This window comes from Panulirus ornatus, chromosome 18 (assembly GCF_036320965.1).
Source record: "Panulirus ornatus isolate Po-2019 chromosome 18, ASM3632096v1, whole genome shotgun sequence".
Taxonomy (NCBI): Eukaryota; Metazoa; Arthropoda; class Malacostraca; order Decapoda; family Palinuridae; genus Panulirus; species Panulirus ornatus.
Genome location: NC_092241.1, coordinates 22,625,191 through 22,637,203, shown reverse-complemented (window position 1 = coordinate 22,637,203; position 12,013 = coordinate 22,625,191).

The window sequence follows — 12,013 nt, the reverse complement described above, 5'->3', positions numbered from 1 at the left end:
ATTCCCTAAATACATCCCATTCCTCCCCCACTCCCCTTACTTCCATTGTTCTCACCTTTTTCCATTCTGTACTCAGTCTCTCCTGGTACTTCCTCACACAAGTCTCCTTCCCAAGCTCACTTACTCTCACCACCCTCTTCACCCCAACATTCACTTTCCTTTTCTGAAATGCCATACAAATCTTCACCTTAGCCTCCACAAGATAATCCACTTTGTCGCTGTCTCCCGCATTTGCAAGGTAGCGCAAGGAAACAGACGAAAGGAATGGCCTAACCCACCCCCATACGCATGTATATACACACACGTCCGCAAACACAAATATACATACCTATATCTCTCAATGTACACATATATATACACACACAGATACATACATATATACCCATGCACACAATTCACACTGTCTGCCTTTATTCATTCCCATCGCCACCTCGCCACACATGGAATACCATCCCCTCCCCCCTCATGTGTGCGAGGCAGCGCTAGGAAAAAGACAACAAAGGCCCCATTCGTTTACACTCAGTCTCCAGCTGTCATGCAATAATGCCCGAAACCACAGCTCCCTTTCCACATCCAGGCCCCACGCAACCTTCCATGGTTTACCCCAGACGCTTCACATGCCTTGATTCGATCCACTGACAGCACGTCAACCCCGGTATACCACATCGATCCAATTCACTTTATTCCTTGCCCGCCTTTCACCCTCCTGCATGTTCAGGCACCGATCACTCAAAATCGTTTTCACTCCATCTTTCCACCTCCAATTTGGTCTCCCACTTCTCCTCGTTCCCTCCATCTCCCACACATATATCCTCTTCTTCAGTCTTTCCTCACTCATTCGCTCCATGTGCCCAAACCATTTCAAAACACCCTCTTCTGCTCTCTCAACCACGCTCTTTTTATTTCCACACATCTCTCTTACCCTTACGTTACTTACTCGATCAAACCACCTCACACCACACATTGTCCTCAAACATCTCATTTCCAGCACATCCACCCTCCTGCGCACAACTCTATCCATAGCCCACGCCTCGCAACCATACAACATTGTTGGAACCACTATTCCTTCAAACATACCCATTTTTGCTTTCCGAGATAATGTTCTCGACTTCCACACATTCTTCTATGCTCTCAGAATTTTCGCCCCCTCCACCATCCTATGATTCACTTCCGCTTCCATGGTTCCATCCGCTTCCAGATCCACTCCCAGATATCTAAAACACTTTACTTCCTCCAGTTTTTCCCCATTCAAACTTACCTCCCAATTGACTTGATCCTCAACCCTACTGTACCTAATAACCTTGCTCTTATTCACATTTACTCTTAACTTTCTTCTTTCACACACTTTACCGGACTTAGTCACCAGCTTCTGCAGTTTCTCACATGAATCAGCCACCAGCGCTGTATCATCAGCGAACAACAACTGACTCACTTCCCAAGCTCTCTCACATATATATATATATATATATATATATATTTTTTTTTTTTTTTTTTTTTGCTATGTCGCTGTCTCTCGCGTTTGCGAGGTAGTGCAAGGAAACAGACGAAAGGGATGGCCCAACCCACCCCCATACACATGTATATACATACGTCCACACACGCAAATATACATACCTACAAAGCTTTCCATGGTTTACCCCAGACGCTTCACATGCCTTGATTCAATCCACTGACAGCACGTCAACCCCGGTATACCACATCGCTCCAATTCACTCTATTCCTTGCCCTCCTTTCACCCTCCTGCATGTTCAGGCCCCGATCACACAAAATCTTTTTCACTCCATCTTTCCACCTCCAATTTGGTCTCCCTCTTCTCCTCGTTCCCTCCACCTCCGACACATATATCCTCTTGGTCAATCTTTCCTCACTCATTCTCTCCATGTGCCCAAACCATTTCAAAACACCCTCTTCTGCTCTCTCAACCACGCTCTTTTTATTTCCACACATCTCTCTTACCCTTACGTTACTTACTCGATCAAACCACCTCACACCACACATTGTCCTCAAACATCTCATTTCCAGCACATCCATCCTCCTGCGCACAACTCTATCCATAGCCCACGCCTCGCAACCATACAACATTGTTGGAACCACTATTCCTTCAAACATACCCATTTTTGCTTTCCGTGATAATGTTCTCGACTTCCACACATTCTTCAAGGCTCCCAGAATTTTCGCCCCCTCCCCCACCCTATGATCCACTTCCGCTTCCATGGTTCCATCCGCTGCCAGATCCACTCCCAGATATCTAAAACACTTCACTTCCTCCAGTTTTTCTCCATTCAAACTCACCTCCCAATTGACTTGACCCTCAACCCTACTGTACCTAATAACCTTGCTCTTATTCACATTTACTCTTAACTTTCTTCTTTCACACACTTTACCAAACTCAGTCACCAGCTTCTGCAGTTTCTCACATGAATCAGCCACCAGCGCTGTATCATCAGCGAACAACAACTGACTCACTTCCCAAGCTCTCTCATCCCCAACAGTCTTCATACTTGCCCCTCTTTCCAAAACTCTTGCATTCACCTCCCTAACAACCCCATCCATAAACAAATTAAACAACCATGGAGACATCACACACCCTGCCGCAAACCTACATTCACTGAGAACCAATCACTTTCCTCTCTTCCTACACGTACACATGCCTTACATCCTCGATAAAAACTTTTCACTGCTTCTAACAACTTTCCTCCCACACCATATACTCTTAATACCTTCCACAGAGCATCTCTATCAACTCTATCATATGCCTTCTCCAGATCCATAAATGCTACATACAAATCCATTTGCTTTTCTAAGTATTTCTCACTTACATTCTTCAAAGAAAACACCTGATCCACACATCCTCTACCACTTCAGAAACACACTGCTCTTCCCCAATCTGATTGCTCTGAACATGCCTTCACACTTTCAATCAATACCCTCCCATATAATTTACCAGGAATACTCAACAAACTTATACTCTGAAATTGTAGCACTCACTCTTATCCCTTTGCCTTTGTACAATGGCACTATGCACGCATTCCGCCAATCCTCATGCACCTCACCATGAGTCATACATACATTAAATAACCGTACAAACCAGTCAATAATACAGTCACCCCCTTTTTTAATAAAGTCTACTGCAATACCATCCAAACCTGCTGCCTTACCGGCTTTCATCTTCCGCAAAGCTTTTACCACCTCTTCTCTGTTTACAAATCATTTTCCCTAACCCTCTCACTTTGCACACCACCTCGACCAAAACACCTTATATCTGCCACTCTATCATCAAACACATTCAACAACCCTTCAAAATACTCACTCCATCTCCTTCTCACATCACCACTACATCATCTCGGAAAACAAAAATGGGTATGTTTGAATGGAATAGTGGTTCCAACAATGTTGTTATGGTTGCGAGGAGTGGGCTATGAATAGAGTTGTGCGCAGGAAGGGGGATGTGCTGGAAATGAGATGTTTGAGGACAATGTGTGGTGTGAGGTGGTTTGATCGAGTAAGTAATGTAAGGGTAAGAGAGATGTATGGAATTAAAAAGAGTGTGGTTGAGAGAGCAGAAGAGGGTGTTTTGAAATGGTTTGGGCACATGAAGAGAATGAGTGAGGAAAGATTGACCAAGAGGATATATGTGTCTGAGGTGGAGGGAACGAGGAGAAGTGGGAGACCAGATTGGAGTTGGAAAGATGGAGTGAAAAAAGATTTTGAGTGATCGGTGCCTGAACATGCAGGAGGGTGAAAGGCGTGCAAGGAATAGAGTGAATTGGATCGATGTGGTTATACCGGGGTTGACGTGCTGTCTGGATTGAATTAGGGCATGTGAAGCGTCTGGGGTAAACCATGGAGAGTTGTCTGGGGCCTGGATGTGGAAAGGGAGCTGTGGTTTCGGGCATTATTGCATGACAGCTAGAGACTGAGTGTGAACGAATGGGGCCTTTGTTGTCTTTTCCTAGCGCTACCTCGCACACATGAGGGGGGGAGGGGGATGGTGTTCCATGTGTGGCGACGTGGCGATGGGAATGAATAAGGGAGACAGTGTGAATTGTGTGCATGGGTATATATTATGTGATTCTGTGTGTGTAATATATATGTGTACATTGAGATGTATAGGTATGTATATTTGCGTGTGTGGGACGTATATGTATATTCATGTGTATGGGGGTAGGTTTGGCCATTTCTTTCGTCTGTTTCCTTGCGCTACCTCGGAAACGCGGGAGACAGCGACAAAGAAAAATAATTAAATAAATAAATAAATAAATAAGTATATATATATATATATCTATAAATATATATATATATATATATATATATATATATATAATATATATTAAATATATATATATATAATAATATATATATATATATATAATTTTTTTTTTTTTTTTTTTTTTTTTTTTACTTTGTCGCTGTCTCCCGCGTTTGCGAGGTAGCGCAAGGAAACAGACGAAAGAAATGGCCCAACCCCCCCATACACAGTACATACACACGTCCACAAAACGCAAATATATATACCACCAGCCTTCCATAGTTTTACCACAGACGCTTCACTGCCTTGATTCGATCCACTGACAGCACGTAAACCCCCGGGTAACCACATCGATCCAATTCACTTTTTTCCTTTCCCCCTTTTCCCCCCCCTGCATGTTCAGGACCATCACCAAAATCGTTTTCACCCCCCATCTTCCACCTCCAATTTGGTTCCCACTTCCCTCGTTCCCTCCATCCCACACATTACCTCTTCTTCAGTCTTCCCCACTCATTTTGCCCATTGCCCAAACCTTTTAAAACACCCCCCTTCTGCCTCTCAACCACGCCTTTTTTATTTCCACACATCTCTCTTACCCTTACGTTACTTACTCGATCAAACCACCTCACACCACACATTGTCCTCAAACATCTCATTTCCAGCACATCCACCCTCCTGCGCACAACTCTATCCATAGCCCACGCCTCGCAACCATACAACATTGTTGGAACCACTATTCCTTCAAACATACCCATTTTTGCTTTCCGAGATAATGTTCTCGACTTCCACACATTCTTCTATGCTCTCAGAATTTTCGCCCCCTCCACCATCCTATGATTCACTTCCGCTTCCATGGTTCCATCCGCTTCCAGATCCACTCCCAGATATCTAAAACACTTTACTTCCTCCAGTTTTTCCCCATTCAAACTTACCTCCCAATTGACTTGATCCTCAACCCTACTGTACCTAATAACCTTGCTCTTATTCACATTTACTCTTAACTTTCTTCTTTCACACACTTTACCGGACTTAGTCACCAGCTTCTGCAGTTTCTCACATGAATCAGCCACCAGCGCTGTATCATCAGCGAACAACAACTGACTCACTTCCCAAGCTCTCTCACATATATATATATATATATATATATATATTTTTTTTTTTTTTTTTTTTTGCTATGTCGCTGTCTCTCGCGTTTGCGAGGTAGTGCAAGGAAACAGACGAAAGGGATGGCCCAACCCACCCCCATACACATGTATATACATACGTCCACACACGCAAATATACATACCTACAAAGCTTTCCATGGTTTACCCCAGACGCTTCACATGCCTTGATTCAATCCACTGACAGCACGTCAACCCCGGTGTACCACATCGCTCCAATTCACTCTATTCCTTGCCCTCCTTTCACCCTCCTGCATGTTCAGGCCCCGATCACACAAAATCTTTTTCACTCCATCTTTCCACCTCCAATTTGGTCTCCCTCTTCTCCTCGTTCCCTCCACCTCCGACACATATATCCTCTTCGTCAATCTTTCCTCACTCATTCTCTCCATGTGCCCAAACCATGTCAAAACACCCTCTTCTGCTCTCTCAACCACGCTCTTTTTATTTCCACACATCTCTCTTACCCTTACGTTACTTACTCGATCAAACCACCTCATACCACACATTGTCCTCAAACATTTCATTTCCAGCACATCCATCCTCCTGCGCACAACGCTATCCATAGCCCACGCCTCGCAACCATACAACATTGTTGGAAACACTATTCCTTCAAACATACCCATTTTTGCTTTCCGTGATAATGTTCTCGACTTCCACACATTCTTCAAGGCTCCCAGAATTTTCGCCCCCTCCCCCACCCAATGATCCACTTCCGCTTCCATGGTTCCATCCGCTGCCAGATCCACTCCCAGATATCTAAAACACTTTACTTCCTCAAGTTTTTCTCCATTGAAACTTACCTCCCAATAGACGTGACCCTCAACCCTACTGTACCTAATAACTTTGCTCTTATTCACATTTACTCTTAACTTTCTTCTTTCACACATTTTACCAAACTCAGTCACCAGCTTCTGTAGTTTCTCACATGAATCAGCCATCAGCGCTGTATCATCAGCGAAAAACAACTGACTCACTTCCCAAGCTCTCTCATCCCCAACAGTCTTCATACTTGCCCCTCTTTCCAAAACTCTTGCATTCACCTCCCTAACAACTCCATCCATAAACAAATTAAACAACCAGAGAGACATCTCACAACCCTGCCGCAAACCTACATTCACTGAGAACCAATCACTTTCCTCTCTTCCTACACGTACACATGCCTTACATCCTCGATAAAAACTTTTCACTTCTTCTAACAACTTTCCTCCCACACCATATACTCTTAATACCTTCAACAGAGCATCTCTATCAACTCTATCATATTCCTTCTCCAGATCCATAAATGCTACATACAAATCCATTTGCTTTTCTAAGTATTTCTCACTTACATTCTTCAAAGAAAACACCTGATCCACACATCCTCTACCACTTCTGAAACCACACTGCTCTTCCCCAATCTGATGCTCTGAACATGCCTTCACACTTTCAATCAATACCCTCCCATATAATTTACCAGGAATACTCAACAAACTTATACCTCTGAAATTGTAGCACTCACTCTTATCCCCTTTGCCTTTGTACAATGGCACTATGCACGCATTCCGCCAATCCTCATGCACCTCACCATGAGTCATACATACATTAAATAACCGTACAAACCAGTCAATAATACAGTCACCCCCTTTTTTAATAAAGTCTACTGCAATACCATCCAAACCTGCTGCCTTACCGGCTTTCATCTTCCGCAAAGCTTTTACCACCTCTTCTCTGTTTACCAAATCATTTTCCCTAACCCTCTCACTTTGCACACCACCTCGACCAAAACACCTTATATCTGCCACTCTATCATCAAACACATTCAACAACCCTTCAAAATACTCACTCCATCTCCTTCTCACATCACCACTACATCATCTCGGAAAACAAAAATGGGTATGTTTGAAGGAATAGTGGTTCCAACAATGTTGTATGGTTGCGAGGAGTGGGCTATGAATAGAGTTGTGCGCAGGAAGGTGGATGTGCTGGAAATGAGATGTTTGAGGACAATGTGTGGTGTGAGGTGGTTTGATCGAGTAAGTAATGTAAGGGTAAGAGAGATGTATGGAATTAAAAAGAGTGTGGTTGAGAGAGCAGAAGAGGGTGTTTTGAAATGGTTTGGGCACATGAAGAGAATGAGTGAGGAAAGATTGACCAAGAGGATATATGTGTCTGAGGTGGAGGGAACGAGGAGAAGTGGGAGACCAGATTGGAGTTGGAAAGATGGAGTGAAAAAGATTTTGAGTGATCGGTGCCTGAACATGCAGGAGGGTGAAAGGCGTGCAAGGAATAGAGTGAATTGGATCGATGTGGTATACCGGGGTTGACGTGCTGTCTGGATTGAATTAGGGCATGTGAAGCGTCTGGGGTAAACCATGGAGAGTTGTCTGGGGCCTGGATGTGGAAAGGGAGCTGTGGTTTCGGGCATTATTGCATGACAGCTAGAGACTGAGTGTGAACGAATGGGGCCTTTGTTGTCTTTTCCTAGCGCTACCTCGCACACATGAGGGGGGAGGGGGATGGTGTTCCATGTGTGGCGACGTGGCGATGGGAATGAATAAAGGGAGACAGTGTGAATTGTGTGCATGGGTATATATGTATGTGTCTGTGTGTGTATATATATGTGTACATTGAGATGTATAGGTATGTATATTTGCGTGTGTGGACGTATATGTATATTCATGTGTATGGGGGTAGGTTTGGCCATTTCTTTCGTCTGTTTCCTTGCGCTACCTCGGAAACGCGGGAGACAGCGACAAAGAAAAATAAATAAATAAATAAATAAATAAATAAGTATATATATATATATATATATATATATATATATATATATATATATATATATATATATATATATATATATATATATATATATATATATATATATATATATATATATTTTTTTTTTTTTTTTTTTTTTTTTTTATACTTTGTCGCTGTCTCCCGCGTTTGCGAGGTAGCGCAAGGAAACAGACGAAAGAAATGGCCCAACCCCCCCCATACACATGTACATACACACGTCCACACACGCAAATATACATACCTACACAGCCTTCCATAGTTTACCCCAGACGCTTCACATGCCTTGATTCAATCCACTGACAGCACGTCAACCCCTGTATACCACATCGCTCCAATTCACTCTATTCCTTGCCCTCCTTTCACCCTCCTGCATGTTCAGGCCCCGATCACACAAAATCCTTTTCACTCCATCTTTCCACCTCCAATTTGGTCTCCCTCTTCTCCTCGTTCCCTCCACCTCCGACACATATATCCTCTTGGTCAATCTTTCCTCACTCATTCTCTCCATGTGCCCAAACCATTTCAAAACACCCTCTTCTGCTCTCTCAACCACGCTCTTTTTATTTCCACACATCTCTCTTACCCTTACGTTACTTACTCGATCAAACCACCTCACACCACACATTGTCCTCAAACATCTCATTTCCAGCACATCCATCCTCCTGCGCACAACTCTATCCATAGCCCACGCCTCGCAACTATACAACATTGTTGGAACTACTATTCCTTCAAACATACCCATTTTTGCTTTCCGGGATAATGTTCTCGACTTCCACACATTTTTCAAGGCTCCCAAAATTTTCGCCCCCTCCCCCACCCTATGATCCACTTCCGCTTCCATGGTTCCATCCGCTGACAGATCCACTCCCAGATATCTAAAACACTTCACTTCCTCCAGCCTCTCACCATTCAAACTCACCTCCCAATTGACTTGACCCTCAACCCTACTGTACCTAATAACCTTGCTCTTATTGACATTTACTCTTAACTTTCTTCTTCCACACACTTTACCAAACTCCGTCACCAGCTTCTGCAGTTTCTCACATGAATCCGCCACCAGCGCTGTATCATCAGCGAACAACAACTGACTCACTTCCCAAGCTCTCTCATCCCCAACAGACTTCATACTTGCCCCTCTTTCCAAAACTCTTGCATTTACCTCCCTAACAACCCCATCCATAAACAAATTAAACAACCATGGAGACATCACACACCCCTGCCGCAAACCTACATTCACTGAGAACCAATCACTTTCCTCTCTTCCTACACGTACACATGCCTTACATCCTCGATAAAAACTTTTCACTGCTTCTAACAACTTGCCTCCCACACCATATATTCTTAATACCTTCCACAGAGCATCTCTATCAACTCTATCATATGCCTTCTCCAGATCCATAAATGCTACATACAAATCCATTTGCTTTTCTAAGTATTTCTCACATACATTCTTCAAAGCAAACACCTGATCCACACATCCTCTACCACTTCTGAAACCACACTGCTCTTCCCCAATCTGATGCTCTGTACATGCCTTCACCCTCTCAATCAATACCCTCCCATATATATATATATATATATATTTGTATATATATATATATATATATATATATATATATATATATATATATATATATATATATATATATATATATATATATATATATATATATATATATATATATATATATATATATATATATATATATGAAGTCTGTTGGGGATGAGAGAGCTTGGGAAGTGAGTCAGTTGTTGTTCGCTGATGATACAGCGCTGGTGGCTGATTCATGTGAGAAACTGCAGAAGCTGGTGACTGAGTTTGGTAAAGTGTGTGGAAGAAGAAAGTTAAGAGTAAATGTGAATAAGATCAAGGTTATTAGGTACAGTAGGGTTGAGGGTCAAGTCAATTGGGAGGTGAGTTTGAATGGAGAAAAACTGGAGGAAGTGAAGTGTTTTAGATATCTGGGAGTGGATCTGTCAGCGGATGGAACCATGGAAGCGGAAGTGGATCATAGGGTGGGGGAGGGGGCGAAAATTTTGGGAGCCTTGAAAAATGTGTGGAAGTCGAGAACATTATCTCGGAAAGCAAAAATGGGTATGTTTGAAGGAATAGTGGTTCCAACAATGCTGTATGGTTGCGAGGCGTGGGCTATTGATAGAGTTGTGCGCAGGAGGATGGATGTGCTGGAAATGAGATGTTTGAGGACAATGTGTGGTGTGAGGTGGTTTGATCGAGTAAGTAACGTAAGGGTAAGAGAGATGTGTGGAATAAAAAGAGCGTGGTTGAGAGAGCAGAAGAGGGTGTTTTGAAATGGTTTGGGCACATGGAGACAATGAGTGAGGAAAGATTGACCAAGAGGATATACGTGTCGGAGGTGGAGGGAACGAGGAGAAGAGGGAGACCAAATTGGAGGTGGAAAGATGGAGTGAAAAAGATTTTGTGTGATCGGGGCCTGAACATGCAGGAGGGTGAAAGGAGGGCAAGGAATAGAGTGAATTGGAGCGATGTGGTATACAGGGGTTGACGTGCTGTCAGTGGATTGAATCAAGGCATGTGAAGCGTCTTAAAAAACCATGGAAAGCTGTGTAGGTATGTATATTTGCGTGTGTGGACGTGTGTATGTACATGTGTATGGGGGGGGGGGGGGGTTGGGCCATTTCTTTCGTCTGTTTCCTTGCGCTACCTCGCAAATGCGGGAGACAGCGACAAAGTATAAAAAAAAAAAAAGAAATATATATATATATATATATATATATATATATATATATATATATATATATATATATATATATATGGCAAATGGGGAGGTGATACCAAGTAGTGGTGATGTGAGAAGGAGATGGAGTGAGTATTTTGAGGGTTTGTTGAATGTGTTTGAGGATAGAGTGGCAGATATAGGGTGTTTTGGTCGAGGTGGTGTGCAAAGTGAGAGGGTTAGGGAAAATGATTTGGTAAACAGAGAAGAGGTAGTAAAAGCTTTGCGGAAGATGAAAGCCGGCAAGGCAGCAGTGAAATTTATTAAAAACGTGGTTGACTGTATTATTGACTGGTTGGTAAGGTTATCTAATGTATGTATGACTCATGGTGAGGTGCCTGAGGATTGGCGGAATGCGTGCATAGTGCCATTGTACAAAGGCAAAGGGGATAAGAGTGAGTGCTCAAATTACAGAAGTATAAATTTGTTGAGTATTCCTGGTAAATTATATGGGTGGGTATTGATTGAGAGGGTAAAGGCATGTACAGAGCATCAGACTGGGGAAGAACAGTGTGGTTTCATAAGTGGTAGAGGATGTTTGGATCAGGTGTTTGCTTTGAAGAATGTAAGTGAGAAATACTTAGAAAAGGAAATGGATTTGTATGTAGCATTTATGGATCTGGAGAAGGCATATGATAGAGTTGATAGAGATGCTCTTTGGAAGGTATTAAGAATATATGGTGTGGGAGGCAAGTTGTTAGAAGCAGTGAAAAGTTTTTATCGAGGATGTAAGGCATGTGTACGTGTAGGAAGAGAGGAAAGTGATTGGTTCTCAGTGAATGTAGGTTTGCGGCAGGGGTGTGTGATGTCTCCATGGTTGTTTAATTTGTTTATGGATGGGGTTGTTAGGGAGGTGAATGCAAGAGTTTTGGAAAGAGGGGCAAGTATGAAGTCTGTTGGGGATGAGAGAGCTTGGGATGTGAGTCAGTTGTTGTTCGCTGATGATACAGCGCTGGTGGCTGATTCATGTGAGAAACTGCAGAAGCTGGTGACTGAGTCTAGTAAAGTGTGTGGAAGAAGAAAGTTAAGAGTAAATGTGAATAAGAGCAAGGTAATTAAATACA